This window comes from Apus apus, chromosome 15, assembly GCF_020740795.1.
Source record: "Apus apus isolate bApuApu2 chromosome 15, bApuApu2.pri.cur, whole genome shotgun sequence".
Classification (NCBI taxonomy): Eukaryota; Metazoa; Chordata; class Aves; order Apodiformes; family Apodidae; genus Apus; species Apus apus.
In genome coordinates, this window is record NC_067296.1 from 13,513,733 (window position 1) to 13,536,376 (window position 22,644).

Here is a 22,644-nt window from a genome sequence, read left to right on the forward strand (position 1 = left end):
CTGCTTGGGAGGAGGAGAGAATCCGTGCGCTCCAGCAGCCAGGCTGCAGGGAGGAAAACTTTTAGCCTGAGAAATAAAGGGGGAGAGCTAGAGCCCGGCTGCAGCCAGAGGTGGGGGATAAGGGGCCATCTGGGATTCTTACAGCACCTGAAGCCCAAACAGTTTTTAATTAACGAAAGCTGTCCAATTAATTTTGTCCGAGTGCTTTTCAAAATCGCTCCTGTAGACTAACAGGGTAATTAGCCTGGGACATATTTCTGTGCCAGGGCACAGATCTTTGCTGTGACAGTGACTGGGCTGATGAACCTGCCCAGGAGACAGGGCTCTGCTGTGCTGAGTGCTGTACAAACACCTAGTAAAAAGACAAATATTAGTCTCTACATATAGGCAACATGCATACCAAGAGTGAGACTGAGGCAGGAGCTTACTTGAACACACCTATATACTTGAATGGACCTTAAATATACCACAAATAACTCCATTCAAATCATGAAGACTTTCTGTGGAGGAAAAGACAATTCCTTGTGTTAACAAGGAATTATCACTCCAGCCCTTCAAGTCACGTCCTGGATTCCTCACACAGGAGACACAGAGTAGAGCCCTTTCTCTTTCATTTTACAACTAGCTTTGATATGAACACAATTGCTTCCACAAGGACAGCAAATGGATTTCATTTTCAGGCAGGGGTAATTCTGCCAGCTGCAAAATTAATCAAAGTCTGTTGTAATAATACTAGCTACATATTTTATATGTAATAATTTCCCTACTCCCAAAGTGTCTCCAGTATCTTCCAGTATAATAGATTGCTGGCTAAAAATGGGGAAGATTAAAGCCACAAGAGAAATTAGGTCTGTAGTGAGATTATAAATAACATCAGTGTAGCACCAAACTCGTCTCTTCTTCTCTCATCTTTACCTCAACAGTTGGCAGCCTTTTTTTTTGATGACAAACCTCACCACATTTTTCACTGGGTTTGTGGACTCCTCTACGATTTACTTTGCCTTGCTTTTGGTGTCCTGACCCTCATCTCAGCACCTGAGCACCTGAAATATGACATAAAACCTGTAGTGCTCATTCCAGGGAACCATCCAGCACTAATTCAGTAAACAACAGATATAAGATTAAACTAACTTAAAGCTGAAGCAGGGGTGACATCCTGACCGCCAGGTCCTGTGCTGCAATTGGGTAGCAGAAGGACAATCATTCCTCATCAGGGGAAAACCAGCATCACTCAATCACACACAGCAACCACAGGTTCCCAAATCCATGTGATGATGACCAGAAAACGCCATTTCTTTAAAACCCTTCGCTCTCTGCAATCCAGAGGGAGGGGGACATCATCTCAGTCTGCATGTTCCTCAGCTCAGCACTGAGCAGTATGAACCCAGCAGCCTTAGATGGGAAAATCCTGGGTTTCTGCTGCTTTGTTCCAGCAACCAGCACCAGATACAACAAATCTTATAAATTCCCAAAGGCTTGTGGTGGGAAATAGGATTTCTGGAGGCCATTTTTCAAGGAGGCTGGTACTCTGCACAGGTCACATGTTGGGCAACCAAACCCAAGGGACCCAAGGTCAGCTATTCCCTTTTGAAAACCTCGGCCATAAATAACACAGGTATCCTTGACTACAGACCCTCCTGCACAGAGCTGATTCAAATCCCATGGATGAACCTCATCCATCTTCACCTTGCCTTGGTTTCTGTGCTGGTGAGCAAATACTGCCTCTGGATTAACCCTATAAATTATTTTGATTAAAAAAAAGGATTTCCTTCTTTTGGAAATTAATCATAAATCACTGTTTCCTACAAGTGAAAGGTTTATCCCTTACCTCCCTGGCCCTGTTTTTATATGATGTGGGGAGCGAGAGTATTTTATAGAGGTTTCTGTGCCTTGAAGTGACCTTGTTAAATCTCACTGCCACTTGCTTTCTGCATCATTGGGCCATAACAAAATTTCCATCAGCTCCTGCGTGTATTTGGAAGGCGACATCTCCACTGGTACATGTACAGGGGACTCAGTCTGACTGGCACAAAAGATGCCATTTAAAGGTTTTAATTATTCTTTTTTTTGTGGGAGAAAGCTGTGATTCCAGCCCAATTCTCAGACATGTGGCTCTGAGCCTCCTCATTAGTATTATCTTTCTTTGTCTGAAAAGGCCGTGGATAATTTGGGTAATCCAGATGTTCACAAAATTGAATGCAAACACACCAGCTATTGAAGACTGAACTAAACAGAACTAAGACAGTGTTTCCTCCAAGGTTTTCAATGAAATCTTAGATGTGTCCTTGGAATAAGGGCAAGCCCAGGCTCAAGTGTTTTGTGTAATTTAGTAGAATTCCATGATTTTGCAAGGATCTACTAACTCTTCAATCCACTGTCTTGCATTCTGCACTCCTGCAAACCCTTTTCCCACTTTAGCCTTTCCTCAAATAATTTTTCTCCTAGAAAAGGCACTGACAGAAGAGGTTTGGAGGTCCCAGAGAGTTGGGTGCTTGCATACACACTGTGCCTGAGCACCCTCATCTGCCAGCACTATTTCAATATGGAAAAAATTCAGCTGCTCAGGGAAGCAGAGTCACGCTGCAGCAACACTTCAAGGACCCCATGTTTGCTTTGACTTTGCCCTCTCTCTCCATGATCTTGTCTTGGATGTCACCACCAGCTCCCCAGGGCAAGCCCTTGGCCTCTATTTATTTTGTAAAATGTCGTCTGGCTGTTCAAATCTTCAGAAGTGGGACATAATAATGATAATATCTCCTTACTCCTTCCCTGTTTGGGCTTGACACAAGGCACAAAGCCAGTCAATGGAATGCCTGAAAAGCACCATCATTGCATTCAAAGGTGATTTGATTTTTTTTCCCCTTGTTTCCATCTCTGCGATAAAGAAGATTTCTCTGTCCTGTTCCTAACTTCTTTGTCATCAACAGACTTCAGATGGAGCAAAAAACACCCAACCAAAACCAACCAACAACACTGAAGGGGGAGTGTTCTCCTTTCAGTGAAATGAGCACCAAAAGGAGCAGAGCAGAGGGAGGTGGGAGGCTCCCTCTCAGCAGGGGAGTGTGGCTAATGCACCTTCTCTCCCTCCTCTCTGGGAGCTGACTAAGATTTGAATCCAAGAGGAAGAGTTCAGCACCTCCCAGGATTAGTTCCATAGCAAAACTGTCAGGAGCATCCAGTTGTATTTACCTCTGGACAGGAGGTGCTGATGGATCCTCCTCTTCACCCACCATTGACTCATGGTCTCAACAAAATGCACAAGTCCAGACATCTCTTCTCTGGGTTTGTCCTCTTTCCATGTCTCACTCAGACACATCCTGGGAATTTCTAAATAAGTCATTATTCATAAAACAACAAGAGGTTTTGTGATTCTGGATATGCTAAAACAAAGCAACAAAGTCAACAAACATTTGAGAATGGAACAGGAAGCAAAGCAGCAAGTCCCAGCCTCATTAAGGCTTCCAGCTCTACAGCTACAAAAGACCTCATGTTACAAATCTGAGGAACCTCTATATCTTATTTGTTAATGCCAGATTTCATTCTAAAGAGCCTGTAAAGAGTAAGGAGTCAGCTTTTGCTTCTCTCAAGATTTAAGAAGATGAATTTTTAAATTAGAGAACAGAAGCATGTCTCTCCAGACAAGTTTGTTCTCCAAGGATAGCTTTGGTTTCACCGCTCAGCTTTGTAGATCTAAATTAGGCTCTTGTCCTTCCTCACCAGAGGGCAAATGCTGCCCAATTTATTCACTGAAGAAGTCTGGAGTTGAGCCATTGAGAAACCTCTTCACTTTTCTTTCCATAATCAGCACCAGCTACAGATCCCATCATCCCAACCAACACAAACCTGTCTGAGAGCACTACATGCTACAAGCAAAGTGGGACTTGCTGACACCCAATTGCAATTAGCCAGCTGAGGTGACTGAACAAGTTACAACCTCTCCTGAGCTCCTGGCCTGATGTATTAATGTAATAAAACTGCTGAACACCCCTGGCTGGGAACATCATGGGCTCAGTGGAGCATGAACCCTTCATCTGGCTGGAGAGCAGGAGCTGGGGGCTTGTCTGGCCACCTCCTGATTGAGTAAGTAGAGCTCAGGAGATGTCACCCTGATTTGATGGCAAAGATGAGACAAATCCTGCTCCAAGCACTGTCTTGATGACTTCAGGCTTGTTTCATGCCCAGGATGGTATGAATGTGATCCATGTCCTGTGCAAAAATCAGCATCGAAAAACGCCATCAGTGCTGAAATACTTGGTCATAAATATTGTGCTTGGCACCCAGCTTTGGCCATAAATATTTCCTTGAGTAACCAATAGGAAATGATAGCTCTTAAATCTCAATTATAGTTGAGTAGTAACTGGCTCACACTCGTTGGCACTGGGGTCCTGCCTCGCTTGTGCAGAAAATAAGGGCAGGTTTCCCACAGATTCTGAAACAATCTTGAAATGCTGATTTCTGGAGATTCCCAGAATTCAACAGCAAGTTTTCCTTATTAATTTTGTAAGGTCCAGTAAGAAATATGCATATCTTTAAAAACATAAATATTTATAAATACAAATATATAGATATTCATTTACTTCCTTAAGCTCTGTCCAAAAAACTGCTTGGAGTAGAGGACGTAATGACAGTTCTGCTCCAGCTTCTTGTTTTCTCATCAGTCTCCTCATTACTGGTTGGATTCATTCATATGTAGCTGACAGACAGTCTAAGGTTGTGAATTTTCCAAAGTACTGTCTGAAATGGGGAAGAAAGTTTCTTTCAGGAAACCCATGAGGCTGGAGGTTGTTGAGTTGAATCTGAACGAGAGTGAATCTGATCCGAAGATCCTTTTTTCCTTCACAGACCCCAAGACATCTCCTGAGCAACAGATAAGGAAGCTATTTGATACCTGGGATGACAGCTCCTGGTTTGTCTGTGTCCACCTCCCCCATCACTGGTACCTTCAGGCTCACAGCTTCTTTCTGCTCATTAAGACACATGTTTCTATTATTTTCCTGCTGACTGGTCTACATGAAAAGAAACATCAGCCATCTGTTACTCCCACAGCTTTTTGGATCACAAGGGTTTCGTTGATTAAGGAGGAAGTTTTTCCAAAAAAACACCCATTTCCCATTCATTTCCAAAACCTATACTATTTTCCTCTAAAATGACAGCTTCTTTGTCTGCTTCCAAAGCACAAGTCCTGCATATTAATAACACACCAGCCCTTACTCAAGTCCAGACTCACGTGCAGCAAGTGGATTTGTACTGCAGTTATTTACAGCACTACATGCTGCTCAGGCTGAGCTGTAGGACACAAACACCTCCCTTCAAGTGCCTGAATATCTCTGGAGACCTGGACCATGCCCATCAAAGTCTTGTCCATAAGCCACAACTGTCTCCTGCTACTTAGGAACAGGGTTATTTTTTTGCAAGCTTATTTTATAGTGTCTTTAGGCCTCATCCTGCCACTCTAAGTACCCCAAAATGCAGGGATATTTATTCCTGTGATGCTTCTTACTTTGGCAACCAGGATGACTGGGCTGGCATGACTGCAGTAAGTCCCCTCTCACCATGATGGCTGTAGAGCTCAGAATCAGCATGAGGATATTTAGACAAATTTTATTCCAAATTTAATTTTCTTTTTTTGGCAAATACTAAGGTCCCATATGGCCTATTGTTGGACCCTGCACCAGTTGATTGACACTTGAAAATACCAAGTTGTGCCTTTGGGCTGGCTCGGGCTGAAAACGCTCCTGGCAAATGGAAATAGTCATGTCATTTTTATTTCAGTGTTCAGCAGGAAGAAGACATTTTCTACACTGAGCAATACATACTAAAGTTTAATCTCTAAGGGCATAAAATATTCTTCTTTGGATCTTCTGTAGCTTATTTCCAACTGGAAATGGTTTCAGATCAGACATTCAGTTCTGAATGGGACTTGGAGGAATAGAAATCCATTCCTCCAGGTTCAAAAATCAAGTGGGTCCTTCCTTTTCAGTATAAAACCCTTGGCCTGAACAATCTCCTGTTCCATGGGATTGAAACCTTTCTGTGGAACACCCACACCCAAGTTACCTTCTCTCATCTGGGATGCTGGAAATTAAGCTGAACTCTTGAGAACAAACTAGTGGTAGAAATTTGGAGGAATGGGCACAGACATTTTTCTTTCTGTATAACATCTCCAAAAACACAGAAACATGTTTCTACTTATGTTCTCTGAAGTCCTCAGGACTATCCAGATCATCAGAAGTAAAAGTTCATCCATTGTTTCAAATTTCAGCATTATGGACTAGGAGAGAAATGAAAAAGGGTTCTTTCACACAAAAATAGGTATGAATAAATGAGCAGCAAATAACAAACAAAACACACCCCTGTTAGTAGCAAGGCTTGTAAGGCTGCTGAAGGGTTGTTGGTGCAGTCAGACAGGAGCTGACTAATCTGGAGGCTGCAGCAAGAATCAGAACTTGTGTAAAAGAAGAGAAGATGGACAGGGGCAAATTATCCCTGCTGCCTGTCCTGAAAGTGCTCACACAATAATATTTGGATTCCTTGAATATTCTCAGTCATGAACTTGTTACCAGCACTTGGAAGAAGAGAACACTGGAATCACAGATGATGTCACTTTGGGAGATGAAAGTTTTGCTGGATGCAGAGCTGTTCCCACATGGGAGCAGCTGAGTTTGGTCCCATGGCCTAGGTACATATAACATGACACACACCAGCTGCTCCAGCAACGGCTTTTTAAATGGAAATCAAACATACAGCTCAGACCCACAGCAGAGTGAGAAAATCAATCAAAACCAATCAACGATAATAGCAAATGCAAAATGCTGCACTGCCAGGACTCAGGAGCTGGTTTGCTCTCTGTGTTCAGGCATCTCCAGCAGAAAAGGTTCCTGTGGTGCATCTTCTCTGGCAAAGAGATTTCTCATCTGTGTCCTTAATGAAGGTGCAAATAATTGAGCTGAGCTTTGCTTTGTGCAAGGACCAAATATCTCAACACTGGGCACAGATCCAAGAGAGCCCACAAACAGGAGTCATACTCAAATTCATGATTTTCAAAGATAATAACATTTCAACATGTATATGAGTTTCCTTTCAAACCTTATTTGCCCTATCCTACACAGAGCTTACACTTCACTTCCTGACCAAGACTTTTTATAGCTATAAGAAAGAAAAAAATAAACCATTTTAGTGGAAAAGCAAGCTTAGAAAACCAAATCTCTGGTTGCATTTTGTCATTGCTCATTCTACTCCGGAAAATATTTGTTGGGACCGTGGAAATCTTTCTAGACTTAAAGCCACATAACTGTAACATTTGTTTTATGCTGGGGTTTGCTATTTTTTATTTTCTTCTCCCACTGGTGAAGGAGCTTTGGAATTCATGGAAGTGTTTCTTTGAGAGATATGTGCTTCAAAGAACTGCCTCTGTGAGCTGACCCAGCTATTATTTGCTCCTTTATTCACAGAAAGTAAACACAAATAAATAAATTATGCAGGCAAAAAATCAATGAGGCTTCTGAGGGGGGGATGAACTGAAGCTGGTTTAGAAGGCAGAGAGGTGCTCAGCTCTGCTACAGCCAGTGACTCATAAGTACCAATCACACCGGCCCCACAGTTTATTAAAAATCCAGGCAGGTCCCATGCAGAAGTGATGTTATTCTAATATTGCAATCATTTTGGCAAGGTGTAAATTGCTAGGTTGTGAGGAATGATGTTGCCTGAGGCAAGACATCAGTTTTGTGGAGGGGGATAGGAGATCATTTGTGGAAGAGACAGCACAAGAGCAGGCAAGGGGCTGACAGTCTGAATATTTCCATCAGGATCTCAACCGTAGCAACCAAAGCTTCAGTCAAAGACAATCATTGCTAGGATACAAGAAAAATCTGTCCAGAGCCATAGCAACCACTTCTTACCAGCAATTCCCCAAACATTCAAAGGGATAGTTCACCCTAGAGCAGTACCTCAACTTCTTGGTATTTATCTGAGATATAAACATTTTTAAATGAGATATAAACTTTTTTTTTTAATCCAAACTACCTAGCTGGCAGCCATGGAAGTTGATGAAACATGAAAGCAGACACCTGCAAAAATGGTCCCTGCAAAGGTCTGTTCAGGTGAGACCCAAGGGGGTCAGCAATGTTGGTCCCAACACGGAGCTCAGAGTCACACATATCCTCCTCCTTTATGCACACCAAGCTGTACAGCCCTGGCAAACCTCTCCTTGCCCTTCAGATGCCATTGCTGCCTTTGATGGAGATTTTAGCCACATTAAGGGAAACATTGCACCAAAAATGTAAATTTATACACCATCTCCAGTGAAACTGTTGGATGTTTAACGCAGCCACGGCTAGAGATGGCTCTTGGCTGCCTAGGGGCATCCTTTGCAGGGTAAATGATGGTTGGACCTGCCCCACCACATCCGCCTGCATGGCTGTGCTGGACACAGCAAAGATTCTCATGCAGCTGGCAGGATCAGCAGTTATGAAGTACAAAGGCCCTAGCGCAGTAAAAGCACCTCAGAGGGAGAGCCAAAAGAAATCAGTTAGACAAGATGTTTTCATAGGAAAACTCCTCTTTTACTACCTTGAGAGTCAGACAAGCCATGTGATGCCATTTTCAACTGCTGCTCTTTGCTGCCTCCTTTCCTTGCTGCAGCTCAAGTTCCCATCAGAGGAGCACTGAGCAGCACACAATGAAGGGCCACAGAGCAGTGTGACCAGGGGGTTCAGCTGCCACTGAAAAGGTGGTTGCACTCAGCAGGGATGAGCCCTATGCCAAGGGCTAACCATGGCAGAGCAACCTCGTGCTTGGAGCACCAGCTGTCAGCAGGGATCAGTGTCAGGATTTGTGACAATCCCAGCCTTGTCTCGTGGTCCAGGGTGCAGCCACGTGTTGTGCTCAGACTGCCTTGGCCAGATGCTGACTTCCACAAGGGTGGCTTAGAGACCTTTGCACCAAGCTGGACAAGGACAATATGGTCCAGGAAAATTACTTGCCTCCCTGTCTGAACAGTCAGCTCTGAACAAAGATGAACCTGATAAGTACAGGGTGTTTCAAGCCCAAGCAAGTGAACTGCTTCTGAAGTTCTTAATCCAAAGGTTTCAGAGCTGCAGCTGCAAACACAGCTAGAAACAGGGGCTGTGGGAATAGGAACAAGGTTACAAACACTTGCCCAGAGCTTCTTGCCTGGGTTTATTTCATTTTTGAAAGGTTTACTTGCCAAGGAAGGCAGCATGCAGCTGCTGTGTTACCCACAGGACTGTCTCTAGCTCCTTTGTAAGCTCCCAGCCTGAGTCATTTTAAAAACAGCTTTGAAAGTAAAATTCAGTGCTGTAAAGGACAGGGGAGTTCAAGGAGGAAGAAGACTACTGTAGAAATCAGCTTTAACTCTGACAGGCTGTGAAGCCTCAGAGGCACAGGGAGGTCCCATCCCCACTGTGTGCAGCAACACCAGCCCTTTGAAGCAAGATGCATGATCTGGTTTTGGGATACTGGGAGCTTTTCCAGGTGCCTCCCACCTAGTTCCAGACACTGGTTCCAGTGTCTGATCATTCAATGTTTTTTTTCAGTTGTGTTTTTCCCCCTGGGACTTGACTAATTGCAGCCCATTGATGCTATGGAGATGCTGATTGCTCTGCATGAAAGCCAGAGGAAGGAACAGGGAAATGTCCCATGTTTGGTGGTGGTGGATGTGGTGAGAAAGCCTTGCCAAGGACTGGTGCCCAGAAATGATGGAATGCTGGTTGGGCCATCACATTTGGGGAATAGTGCTCCATACAGTCACACTGTAAAGGAAAGGATCAGGAGCTGCCTGAAGGTGGCTTGGAGTTGGAAGCAAGGGAACGACCCTATGGGATCATGGGATCTGTGCTCAGGGTGACACAGTCACCAATGGACTTTCTTAATATGGCTCAACTCGATGCTTGACTGACTTCAACCCTTCCTTGGAGAGGAAGCAGTGAGGGACAGGGGAACTGCTCACATCTAAAAAGGCCAAGTTGCCAAACAGAGCAACACTTCCCAGTGCAAAGATCTGCAAGTGCTGAATAGACCAGAAAAGACTCATGGGCTGAGCACAGACAGTCCTAGAGACAGGTCCTCCAAGGCACAGGAGCTGACCAAGAGCCTACACCTGGGAAAGCCAGGTTGGACAGCATCTCCTGGGAGCAGCTGGAATACTGTTCCTACCAAATCACCATCCAAAAAATCAGAAAGTGGCCAACATCAATCCTGGGGCACTTAATTCCTGGCAAAATAAAACCTAGTACTGAGCAGGACAAGGATTTCCACGAGGATCTGTCTTTTTAGGCTGTTCTCTGCATCCAGATGGTGCTGCCGTGCCCTCCTCCCAGCTCACACTGCTGGCAAGTGGCTTCATTTCCTTGCAATTCCCAGGTTTTGCAGCACAGTCCCCTTCTACTGGGCCCCAAGTTTAACTCACCATCTCCTGGATCTGCCCCCCCTGTGAAAAAGGCAGGAGCTGAGGGCTGGCCTTCAGTGGAGGGGAAAAAATGACAAGGAGAAAGTGTGAATCAGTTAAGTGTGCCCAAGGGAGGCTTTGTAAGCCTAATTACAGATAATTAGAAGTCCTCCAAAGCCATCCACCAAAGCCCTGTTGAATATTTATTGCCCTATTAGGGACTGATCACAGGTTTTCTCCAAGAGAAGTGGTAGTTTTGGGGGAAAGGCAGTGACAGATGTATTTTTGAAGCAATTCTTCCCCAGAACTGCAGTGTGCTCTGGCACTGATGGGACTTCTAATTATTGGGGTTTTTTAATTTTACAGGGAAGGACAATCACTTTTCTTGGACTATATATGGGAGGTGACCTTATCTTAATAGAAATGCAGTGCTTCACCTGGTATTTCTACAGTAGTCTGGAAATATATTGAGGAATCAAGGTGTCATCTGCAGCCTGGGCTGCACGTGGCATTCTGTGCAGGCTCAGGGAAGCCACGGATCAGAATCTCAGGAGGAGGGAAAAGTTTCTGGAGCCAGAGGCTGTAAATTGAACAGTGAACAGGGCACAGTTAGAGCAGCTGCAGGTTTAATGGTGCTCATATATTTGGGATATGGGCTCTGAAGCCTGAAGAAGAGAGGAGAGGCTGAGTTGTTGGGTGTTAGTCTGGGCTACCAAGGCAGGGATCTGAAGGACTTTAGTCATGCCTGCTGATAAAATGTTACACAGGAATAAAACTTTGAGAACAATTCTCATGAAGCTTTCTTGTGAAATGCTTATTCTTAAAAATCATACCTTGTGGAGCCAGAAAAAATATCCTAATTTTATATTCTTTGTAGTGTAAATTCACAAATCTGGTATTTGCAGCTAAAGTAAAAAAGGTATTAAGAAATCACTAGCAAACCAAATATGAAAACAAATCTGTCATCTCACAATGTTAAGTTTTTCTCAGGATTTTGGAACAACTGACAAATGAGTTTGGAGAAAAGGCACCACTCAAAAGTCATTCACTCTTCTCCCACCCAGCATCACTCGTTACTCCCAGTAAAGACACTACCTGCTCCATCTGCACTGGAAACCAGCACCCACATTCCTGCAGGAGACAGACTGAGCAACCACCACAGGCAGAAGGGAGAAACTTAACATCTCAAGAATCACAGAAAGCCAGGCAAGAAGGAAAGCTGCTGCAGGGCATGTGCTCTGCAGAAGGACAGGGTGGGATTTCAGTGTCTTTTGTAATTTTACACACAGTGGATGTGATTTGGATACAAAGATCATTTCCCAAAGCTGGTTTTTGTCTTCCTGATGAGGATCTGCACACAAAGCAGATTTGTTTCTGCAATTTCAGCACTGAAAGCACATGGCACTTCTCACCATACAACTCCAGTTACAACTGTGGGACTTGTGTCTCTGCAAACATGCAAGTACTTTGAATATTTCAGGCTCCAGGTAAAAACAAGCAAACAAACAACTTATTCACTGACCCTACACAGCATCTATCCTTCCAGGGATGTGAGGAAATAACCTTATGCACACTCAGGGTTACACAACTCTGCAAATCAAAACTCCTTTTACATGCCTCTCTGGAAGACAGAAGATAAATATAGAGGAAGCAGTATCTTGGCCAATTAAGCTCTCAAAGGTGAACTGCTGAAAGTTTAATTAGCTGAAGCACAGCTCGCCAGTGTTCCTACTGCAAGGGTGTTTAAATCAAAGTCAGCTTCATCTGGATCTAATTCGTAACGTACAGGAATCCAGAGGGGTGAATAGTCTTTCACCTTTTGTTAGAAGCAGCAGATCCTCACATGCACAGGGAAAATAATGACACCATCAGGGCTCCTTTGGGCATTGTATTCCATTTTCCTGTTAAAATTATTAATCTCTTATCTAGCTCAACATTGCTCCTGTTTTTAGTGAAGATGCTCAGCTCAAAAATCGTGTTGCTCAATTCACTTCAAGCATCAGTCCTGGCTTAGCAGGAAAATGCTTAGAGAGAGGCAGAGAGAGACTCATTCCTAGGGAATTCCATCATACACAATCCAACTGAATGTTACCTTAAGCTCTTGGTTAACTTCCCCAGCGCCTGAGCTTCTCTTAATATTTGAAGCAGAGGATTAATTGGAGCTTTCCAAGAAAGATAGAAACCTGAGGCAGGGGAGCAGGGCTCTAAGCAATGACTCCTGACTGCACCCTTCATCCCACAACCACAATCAGAGCTGCTGGCCCAAGCCAAGGCCCTTCACAAAGCTGGAGCAGCACAGTTTGCTCCACGTTTTGGTGCAGGTACTTCTGTGTGCAACAGGGAAACTTCATAAATCAGTGTGTTACTTTTTATCAAATCTTGAAACCATCACGTTTTCTAAACTAAAGTGAAAATGCTAAAGTCAGAGCTTTAGAGCAGAAGTGAGCAAATGCATGTAGAAAAGAAAAAAATACATGCTGACTATTAAAATTTGCAAATTAGGTTATTTACTTTGCTGTGCCAAAGCTGTCTTCTCTCAAAAGCATAAATCTTTCTTTGAGAGTGAAGCATAGACTGACCAAAAATTCTGGAAGCTCCCAGACTTTTCTTCCCCCACCTTAAAATCCACCCCTGGCCACCACCAGCCCTGCTTTCCTCCTCCATCATCATTGCAGTCAGGTACCTTTGCTGCAGAAGAATTGCTTCTGCCTGAGACTTCTCCACTGCCCACACTTTTACAAGGCAATAAGAGCACAGAAAATCTGAAACAGGTTTCTAAACATTTCTCTGTTTTTGGCCTCTTTCTGCCTCCCAGATAAAACCCACTGTGATGCTTCCCTTCCAGCACCATGGGGCCTCTTTCTCTGTCACTGCTCATCCCACCAGGCTCTGAGCCAGGTGATGGCAGCTCAGCAGCAGCAGCCAAGGAGAAGGGAAGGTCAGAAACCATCATACTTCTTGAGCCAAAAACTGCTAATGAGAATGTCCTCTGGTTCAACATTAACAATGATTTTCCATGGGTAGAAAAAAATCAGTATTTCACTAGTTTTTCTTCTCTGAATGAGCAGACTGCTGGGCTGGACAGACACTGGCTATACAAATGGATCAATATAAATAGACAGCAGTAAAAAGACATCTTCCCTCCCTTCATCCTTACATTTAAAATCAAAATAGTATTTCAATTCTGTCTGTCTCTGTCTGCTGCTCTGCTCTACCCACATGCAAGCTCTTACCCACAGCACATGAGCACTAATTGGAAATGGTTTGCCATAAATGACTGAAAATTATTTCTATCTGAAAGCAATTGTTGTGAGTCTGAGGTTGTCCTAGACTTGAGTACTTATATTTCTCCTCTCTAATTAATTCTTATCCACAGACCTTTGATTCCACAGTATCATCTTCCCACCAATATTAACAAAAATAGTATTTTTTGCTGAAACTTGTTTACCTCTGCTTTACTTTAACATGAACAGAATGTATGGCTTCTTTACAAAAACAAAGAAACAGACCATGCAAGTAGGAAGGAATTACACAGTGCCTGGAAGAGAACAATTAATATCCTCTGTGAGGCTGAGTAAGAGCCACAAAATTAATTTGTGTCCTAACAGGATTTTCTTTTGTAAAGAAAAATGCGAAATATAAATCAGCAATTGACATTTCTCCTTGGGGAAGAAGAGGGGAAGAGTGACATGTGCCAGATGGCAGAAAAGTGACAGCACACTCTGCAGAGATGTTCGAATTGTCTGTTGACAAGGAGAGTTTAAAAGCTTGAACAAAATGAGATATTTCTGCTCATGCATTTAGTCAGCTTGTGCTTAACTGGTTTTGTGGTGAAGGCAGAAAACTGCTATTTAAAGTTTCTGAATGTCTGAAAAAAACCCATCTCCAGCTCACGGATGATCATCTTCTTTCAAGTCCAAGTTGTGAAAAAATGATAATGCATTGGCATAACATTTTCTCCAGGGTAAGACTTAAAAGGCAGCACAGGAAATAGGTTAAATAAACATAACTTTACTGTCATCAGAAATTATTGGTTTGCATTTTCCCTAAAGATTTTTTATTTTTTAAGCAGGCAGTAGGAACTTGAAAGCTTCACTTTAAACCCCCAGATATTTATATATTTACACACACCACACAAATGTGTGCATACATATACATACATATATTTTATAGATAAATATAAACCTCACATATATACTTTTATATATATATATTCATTTTCACTCACTGGGAGGGGACACCAGAGTCTGAGCAATGAGGAGCAGCAGGAGGAAATTTCAAGGGACCAAATGTAATAGGGGACAAACAAAATGGAACCAGGTTTCAAAGCTCAGTCCACCTCTCCCAAAGGAGTTGCTGAGGAATTCAAGAAGACAATTAAATTCCTCATTTTGTTTGTGTGAATCAGCTTTGCAGGTGCTTGCACAGCCCTGTCAGACAGGAACTGGTTTGAAAGGTCCCAGACTGGTTTCCTGTTAGAAGTTGGTGACAGGAGATCCTCAAGAGCTGTGTGAAGGTTGTTTCTTGTACACTAGATGAAAGGTTCCTATCTATTGCTGGGTACATGTTCCTACATAGCCATGGTAAAGCTGAGCTGACCAGTGAGAACACTGGTGTCCAGAGGACATTGATGTCCAGAAACTGTCCTAGAATATAAGAAATATGAGCAGACAATTACAGCTGATGATTCATTACAGTTTGAGAAGCCACCAGTCAAGTGAAACTGGTGATCTACATGATCCTAGGGATGAGTCTTTTGCTCCAGGGATAAAAAAACAGGCTTAAAACACCAAAGCACAAACACTGGCAAGTCATGGCATTGTGGTGGAGCACTTGCTCATTCCCCTTGAGGAATTAGTCAACTACAAGCCCCTGATCCAAGAAAAACTTCTGCCCCAAAACTGTGCAGACCAAAAGGGCAAAGTCAGGAGAGAAGCCCAGGAATTTGTGACTCCAGAGAGACAGGCTTGGGAGAGCACCCTGGTGTAACACATATTTTGGGGGAAGAAAGACCAGGGAAAAGGGGCCCTGTGCTGCATTATGATAAAGTTTCAGTGCTCTCCAGAAGCCTGGGATGCTGTGAGAGCTTTAAAAACTCCATTTCTTGAAATTAGTTAAATCTAAGGTTAGTCAGGGTTGCCTTTCTGGCACTGAAAGCCCCTTTTACCCACCCAGCTTAGTTGGGATGGGTGCAAAATAGAGATAAAGTCATTGCTTGGCTCTTTTATTCTCTAACAGCAGTCTCAACAATTTATTTAGGTAAGGTTGGTTGAGGTAACCTGTGCCAGCCCTCACTTAAGAAAAAGTATTGAACAGAGTAAAAGAAGCGTGAGGTGTCGTACTTCTCACTGGCTGTGAGACATGAGGTTTTCCTTTTGCTGGAGTCTGGGCTTTAAATCATTATCTGTTTGCTGTGATTTAGCAAGGAAAAAAGCTTCAAAGCCTGGCCTGAGCATTCAAGAAGGCTTGAGCTGCAATAGCTAAAACTAGGTCCTAAAACCTGCTAACCACACTTATGGCAAGTCTCCTCCGACATTCCAGCACAAAGAGTATTTGCAAAACAGCTGAGAGCTTAACCCACAGGCTGTCAGAGCCCAGGCCCTACACTGCAATCAGTTACCAGCAGTAGATTAAGGCTGGCTCTGATGGATGGGCTGGGCTGTTCCACCAGTTCAGCACTAAAAACAGCAGGTGTTGGATGGAAACTTGTTCATCTGCTCCCTCCCTTATGAGATTTAAAGCTGCAAGTCACCAAAAACAAACCCTAAAAAGCACATTTTTCAGTTCTCAGAGGTCATCTGCTCTTGCCACATGGAAAAATATTGTATCTAAATACTTTTAAATACAAGGTGCTCAGACAGGACAGGGACAAGCACAAGGAGACCAGCAATGGGTGGTTTCTGCCCTGACAGCTGCAGGACCAACCTACTCAACTTTTGCAGCATAATGCAAATTTCAAATCTAACACTTAGATGAATAATGATGAAAATAATTAGCAGAAATACTTGACAGTGTCTGCCTGAATAAACCCATATCCACACTTTGTTTGGAGCAGATTTAAAGTCTTGAGAATCTTAGGATGCCTAATTTTTCCTGCTGTTGTGTCCCAGTGACATGACACACTGGCTCAGTCTCCAGATGAATTGGCTGAGGCTGCAGGGTCAGAGCAGCAGGGAGGGAATCTTGCCTTGCAGGAAGGGGCTGTTTGACACAGTTCATCACCCATCCCCTCAAACGCAACAACAGCACAGCAGTAAGTTTCTTCTACCCTTCTCTCTCCTTTACAATACTTTATTTTTTATTCCAGGAGCACTTCTAACCTCACAAAAGAGGTTTCAGCTCAGGCTGCGAGATGAAGCATCTTCCCAAAAGGTATTGGGAATAACTATCCCGGAAGGGGACTATATGCCCTTTAAATTGGCTGGTAGACTGTAGCACTTCCTACTCTACCAGCCTAGAGACAATGCTGTTAGTTGAAACCTTTTCAGATGACTCTCACCATCAAGGCACAGCTTGCTAAGTCTGGACAGGTCTCATGGGTGTGTTTGACAGTACCCTTGAAATATAACAGGAATGTTGGTTTGCTTGCTGTAAGCCTTCTGTACATACACAGTGCCTTGCTGTGACCACATCTAGGCACAGATGCAGAAGTCAGGAGGAAGTATGGTGAGATCCTGAGGGTGCTGCTCCAACTCTGCCCCAGCAGCCAGCAAGGTGTTCCAGTGAGGTTTTACCATTGATCCCTTAACCAATTCTGAGCACAAGGCACAGAAGGAGAGCAGGGACAGACAAATTGCAATAACACACAGCCTACAGGTCAGGAGAAACCTCACCTGCAACAGAGAGAGACTTCCTCAACACACAAACTGTTCCAGAGAACACTCATAAAGTAGCCAGGCTGCTAACTTTGCAGTGCCAGAGATAAGAAAGAAACAATAAAATCCCTTAATTCTTTTCATTATTCAGGAAGAAAACAAACAAACAAACAAACAAAAGCCATTGAAATGTTGGTCACTCACCGAGTAGGAAAAGCCAGGAAACCAACAGGTTCCACCCCAGGACCAGGTGAAGTTGTCCTGCATAACACAAAGGGCAGATACACGCTGGGCACTGAGCCCCTATAGTAGGGCACCTAACAAGCCTGAGTTACTACAAACCAGGGAACTGTGGAAAGGAGTGATTGCTGATAGGGAAAACCTGTCTTAATAGGCAAGGGAAAATGTTGCCTGAAAACTCAAATGCCTTTACTTAGCATATATTATTGTTCTTTTGCTTGGTATGTTAGGAGTCAGGCAGAAGATCAAGCTGAGGTTTCCTGGTAGACCCAGTTCTGTCCTCTTAATTTTTATGTTTAGGAAAAAAAAGAAAAAGGATAAGACTGGAGAAGGGAAATGTCATGGGGAACAACAGCTTTGAGGGTGTGAAGACAGGAATAAGCTGAAAAGATGAAGTCTAAGTGGATCTTCTCTTTTCCAAGTCCCTGGTTGATAGTATCCAGCCAGAGGATTCTGCCTTTCTTTTCCATGAGCTTTCCTCCCTAAAACCTGCCTTCCCAGATCTTTTCTGTTTGTTCCAAATGCAACAAGGAAGATGTTGCAGAGCTGCAGGTGCCTCTTTCCTGGTGGGGTCAGCACAACCTGGAGCCCTGGAATAGGGACAGGCACCCAGCAGAAAGCAGTGCAGCTGCTAGGGATGGGCTGCCTGCAAGGAGGTAGGTCACACTTCTAAGAAAGGGGTGAATTTACTGCAGGAAATAAGATAGCCTGAACCCCTGTCCTTGTGGCTCAGTGTGAAGTTGGAACTGGGTGTGTTGCTGACACAAATGGAAAAATATCATCATTTTTGCTGCATCTCATCAAGGTGGCAACCAGCAGCCTGCTTGCTTTTCAGCAGCACCATCAAAGGAATCAAGTTGGGAGCATCTCTGGGCCCGCCAGCCTGCTGCTCTCACTGCCTGTGTTTGCTGCAGGGATCATGATTCCATGTCAGGACTAATTCTGTAACAGGAGTGACAGCCACTTAGGGGGGCTGAGTGGTGCCATTAGATGTGTCTTGCAAGCTCTCTGAGCTGCTTTTGCTTGCAATTTATGCCACGTTGTCTTTCAAGCTGTGCAGGGTGGGTGGGGGAGCAGGAAGTGCAGCAGGTGATCTGGTTCCAAACCTCTCTGTCAGGGTTTGGGCAGTGCCAAGTTCCTGCAGGCTTAAGGATTCACCTGGGGAGACATGGAGAAAGGAAGCATGAAGAGTGAGGAAGCCACCCCAAATCTGCTCTTCATTGCAATGGCCCTGGTCTCCCCCATGGTCCTCTGGGCATCTACACATGTTAATGAACAGACAACTTCTCTAAGTGGGACACTGAGCTCTTTTTCTGCACAGCAACACTTACGGTTTCCCACACAACCAGGGGACTGCTGGATCACTATTTTCTTATCATTCTTGTGTTACTTGTTTTAGACCTCACAGTACAGATTTGTCCAGGATTTCCCTCCTGGAATTGCAGAGGAGGGAACACTAATCTCATTGCAAATATTTTTTTTTTATTGCTAGCTTAAAAAACAACTTGCAGAATCACAGAACAGTTCTGGTTGGAAAAGACCTTTAAGATCATTGAGTCCTACCATAGCCTAACTCTACCAACTATTAACCCAACTCTGCCAAGTCCAGTGCTAAATCATGTCCCTCAGCACTACGTCTTTTTAAACACCTCCATGGATGGTGATTCAACCACCTCTCTGGGCAGCCTGTTCCAGTGTTTAATTACCCTTTCAGTCAAGAAGTTTCTTCTATAAAACTCCCCTGGTGCAACTTGAGTCCATTTCTTCTTGTCCCAAGAGATTCTGACCTAAGTTGTCCCCTGGTCAAAATTATTCACTTTCCATTATTCACCTTGGAAAAGAAAGGCTGTGGTAGCTCTCAGATACTCATGTCTTAGCAGTTCTCAAGATTTTTTCTTAATGAGAGTTTGACTTTGATCAAGGACAAACAGAAGAGAGAAACAGAACAAGCTGCTTTTCTAGCTGGAAAAGCAGTTGTGGTTTTTCAGTCTGATCTCTGGCTCTCCCCCTGAAGCAGCAAACCAGCACGAGGCTTCCTGGAACAACCATCTTTCCATGTCATCTGGACTGGCACAGGCTTTGCACTTGTCATCTTGTCAGTGGGATAACACTGTTTGCTCTTCCTTTGGACAGAAAGAAACCAGCCTCATGGGAGAAGTGAAAAAGGCAAAACTCAACCAAACCCTGGAGCAGCCTGAGCAGGAACCCCTTGGCTTTGTTTCAAGCAACACTCACCCCAGGTTGGTAACACCTTCACTATCACTGTTGAGACCAGCAAAAATCCACTTGGTCACAGCAGTTGGAGACCTGGCTGGGTCCTGACTTCAGGTGTCAGACAGCATTGATGTCATCTTGAGTCTTTGCCACCTACTGGGCAGCTAATTTGTTCTGACAACAAATGAAGATGTTTCCTCCTCTTCCCCCATGGTTAGCTGGTCCTTAAAATAACCTTATTTTCAACAGTCATGCTTAAAAATGGCTAAAATGAGTTGAAATGGCTGAATTGATTTGGGAAAGATGGCTAATCACTTTAATTGTATGACACATTTGAGCTTTGGCTCAGTGATACGGTTTTATGAATCATGTTCCCACGGGATGTGAAGGAGTTGCACCAGTTTTATGTAACAACAGGCATTTGGACAATAAATCCTCCACATATTTTACCTGGTTGGCTCTATGGATTCCTGCAAAACCACTATTTTTTTTTTATATTTCTGGGCCTTATTTGGATTCGTTTCCACACACAGTTAGTGTGGCTGATGTCAACGGGAGCTATTCTTAGCAGAGGGCAAGTGGGCTGGGATTTTAAATAAGTGTACATATGTTAGACAGAATTCATGGCAATCAAATATTTCAACCCTTGGCAAGTCTTGGCAAAACACAAAAGGCAGCAGCAGGTTATTATTTTTGGGTTGTCAGATGAAAGTTAGAGCTGTTCAGTGCTGAAGGTAAAGGGTGGGAGAGAAGAGCTGCTGGGTTATCTCAGCAGACCCAAAAATAATCCATGGTGCTGACATGCCCTGGACAGAAGCCTGAGGGCAAGGAAACCCTGTGAGGGGAAGGACATGGTGGACAGATGTGAAGTGTGAGGTCCACGTTCCTGGGAGTGCTGACATGTGTGATGGATGGGCAGGAAGATCAAGTGAGTGTGATGATGGATTATGAAAGCTGGCTCAACTGCAGGAAGAAGAATCGCCCAGGTGCTGGAAGGAGAAACATCCAGGGTGCTGCAGGGCATCAAAGCCTTTATTTGTGTGGCTGGAGCTGTGCCAAAAGGCTGTGTTTGGGATCTGCATGTCAGAGAGACTCTGCCTTGTCCCATTTCTCTTCTGTCTCCTGGATGGCATTGATTTACTGACCTTGAGTCTAACACCTCTCCTTGTCAGCAGCTCACAGCCTTCCTTGTTCCCCCACTCTTCATCCAGGCTCTTACCTTTGAGTTATCTGTCCACACATAATCCAGGAAGCTCATTTTAATTCAGCACAAAATAACAGTTTCACTCCACTGTATAACTGAAGAGGGGCTGAGGCTGGCAGCAAGTCTAATGCAGGGCACCTAGGAACATGCAAGTGATGGACAAACACCTCTGTCATTTATGTACGTCTCCAGAGCTCAAAGAAAGGGCTTTTCTGTCCTAGGTAATGTGAAAACATGTGGGGGAAAGTGTCTCCTGGGTAGAATAAGCCTTCGATCACTTCTGAGGGCAGAGGGGTCAGCTGCCCCAGAGGGTTTGCTCCCAGTCCTGCCGAGAGCCCCAGGGAGGGCAAGACCCTTCCTGCACCCCGACTTTGGAAGAAGGTGGGAATTAACTCAAGCCTCTGCATCCCAGTGCAGAGCCCTGAAACAGCAGGAGCAGCTGGCACCTGGTTCTACCTGAGGAGCCAGCTCAAAGGGAGGGTGAGCCTGCCAGGTCACACTTGTTGGACTCTGTCTGCAGAAATGCCAGGTCCTTCTCACCCCTTCACCCCTCAACTGCCTTTTGCCTCTTTGGTCTTAATCATTCTGAAATCTCATGTTCTGCTGCCTGGCTCCCCTCCTCCCCTTTCTTTTTTTTTCTCTCTCTCCATTTTTTCCCAGCAATTCTCCTCTCTCATCTCCCCATCCCTAATTGTCCTTCCTCTTATTTCCCAATCACTCTAAATCCTTTCTGACGTCTGAGCTTTTGTTCTGCTCCTTCCTCACCCCTGCTGGGACCTGTGCTGCCTTTTCTGTTTACTCGCATGTCTGTACAAATTCCGTGCCTGACAAAGCGTAGGAAAATGCCCCTCTGAGACCCGCTTTCCTTCTGCAGAACAGACTGTCCTTTATGGCAAAATAATGACTCAGCAGTGCCAGGGGAGAAGGGCCCAACTCACTCCTGAGTGAGGGAGGGATGCAGATGAGCAGCCCAGGCTTGGGACTGAAGTCCTGCCTAGAAGATGTGATGCTTACAAACAAAAGCAGCAGAGAGGCAGGGAGATGAGGAGAAAAGATCCAGCACCATAAAATGGACTTTTTGCTTTGTTTCCCTCTGCCTGGATGCACCAGAGGCAGGGGGACAAATAGCCCCTCTATTGCTGTTGCATCCAACTTGGATGCAAAGAAGTTGGCCAGTTCCCTTTGTGGAACCTGAAGCATCATCCCATTATAAAAAGAAACCGGGATATTTTGTGATTTCATTGTTCTGGAATGGTCAGTTGTCACTTTGACTCCATCATCATCACTCACTTTATCCCATGGTATCTTACTTTGAAGACAACCAGCTACATTTTTCAGTTGCCCAGGTGAGCTGGTTGCCAGTTGCTCACTGACTCACAGCAATTTATTTTAAGCAAAAGCAGACATGAAATATTTATTCTTGTTTTGGGAAACTAGAAACTGAAGGCAAAATGTAACCTTTTTGTTTTTCTTTTCCATCCCCAAGTGCCCATCTTGAGGTGCCCCCTTCACTCTCAGTGGTAGGTGCAGCCTCACTTCACAGATACTGAGATGTCTCTGTGGGACCAGGGGATGAGAGTCTCCCCTGGTGATGCTCCTGGTGAGATGAAACCTTCCTCACAAATTCAGACTGAAGAATTGTTGTCATGAATTTGAAAATCATGAGACCATCTACTCATCACTGTTTGTGCAACTTCTGTGCTCCTGGCATCCCCTAAAGATGGATTGCCCTAATCTGTCACCAGTGGGAGCAGGGGCAAAGCCCT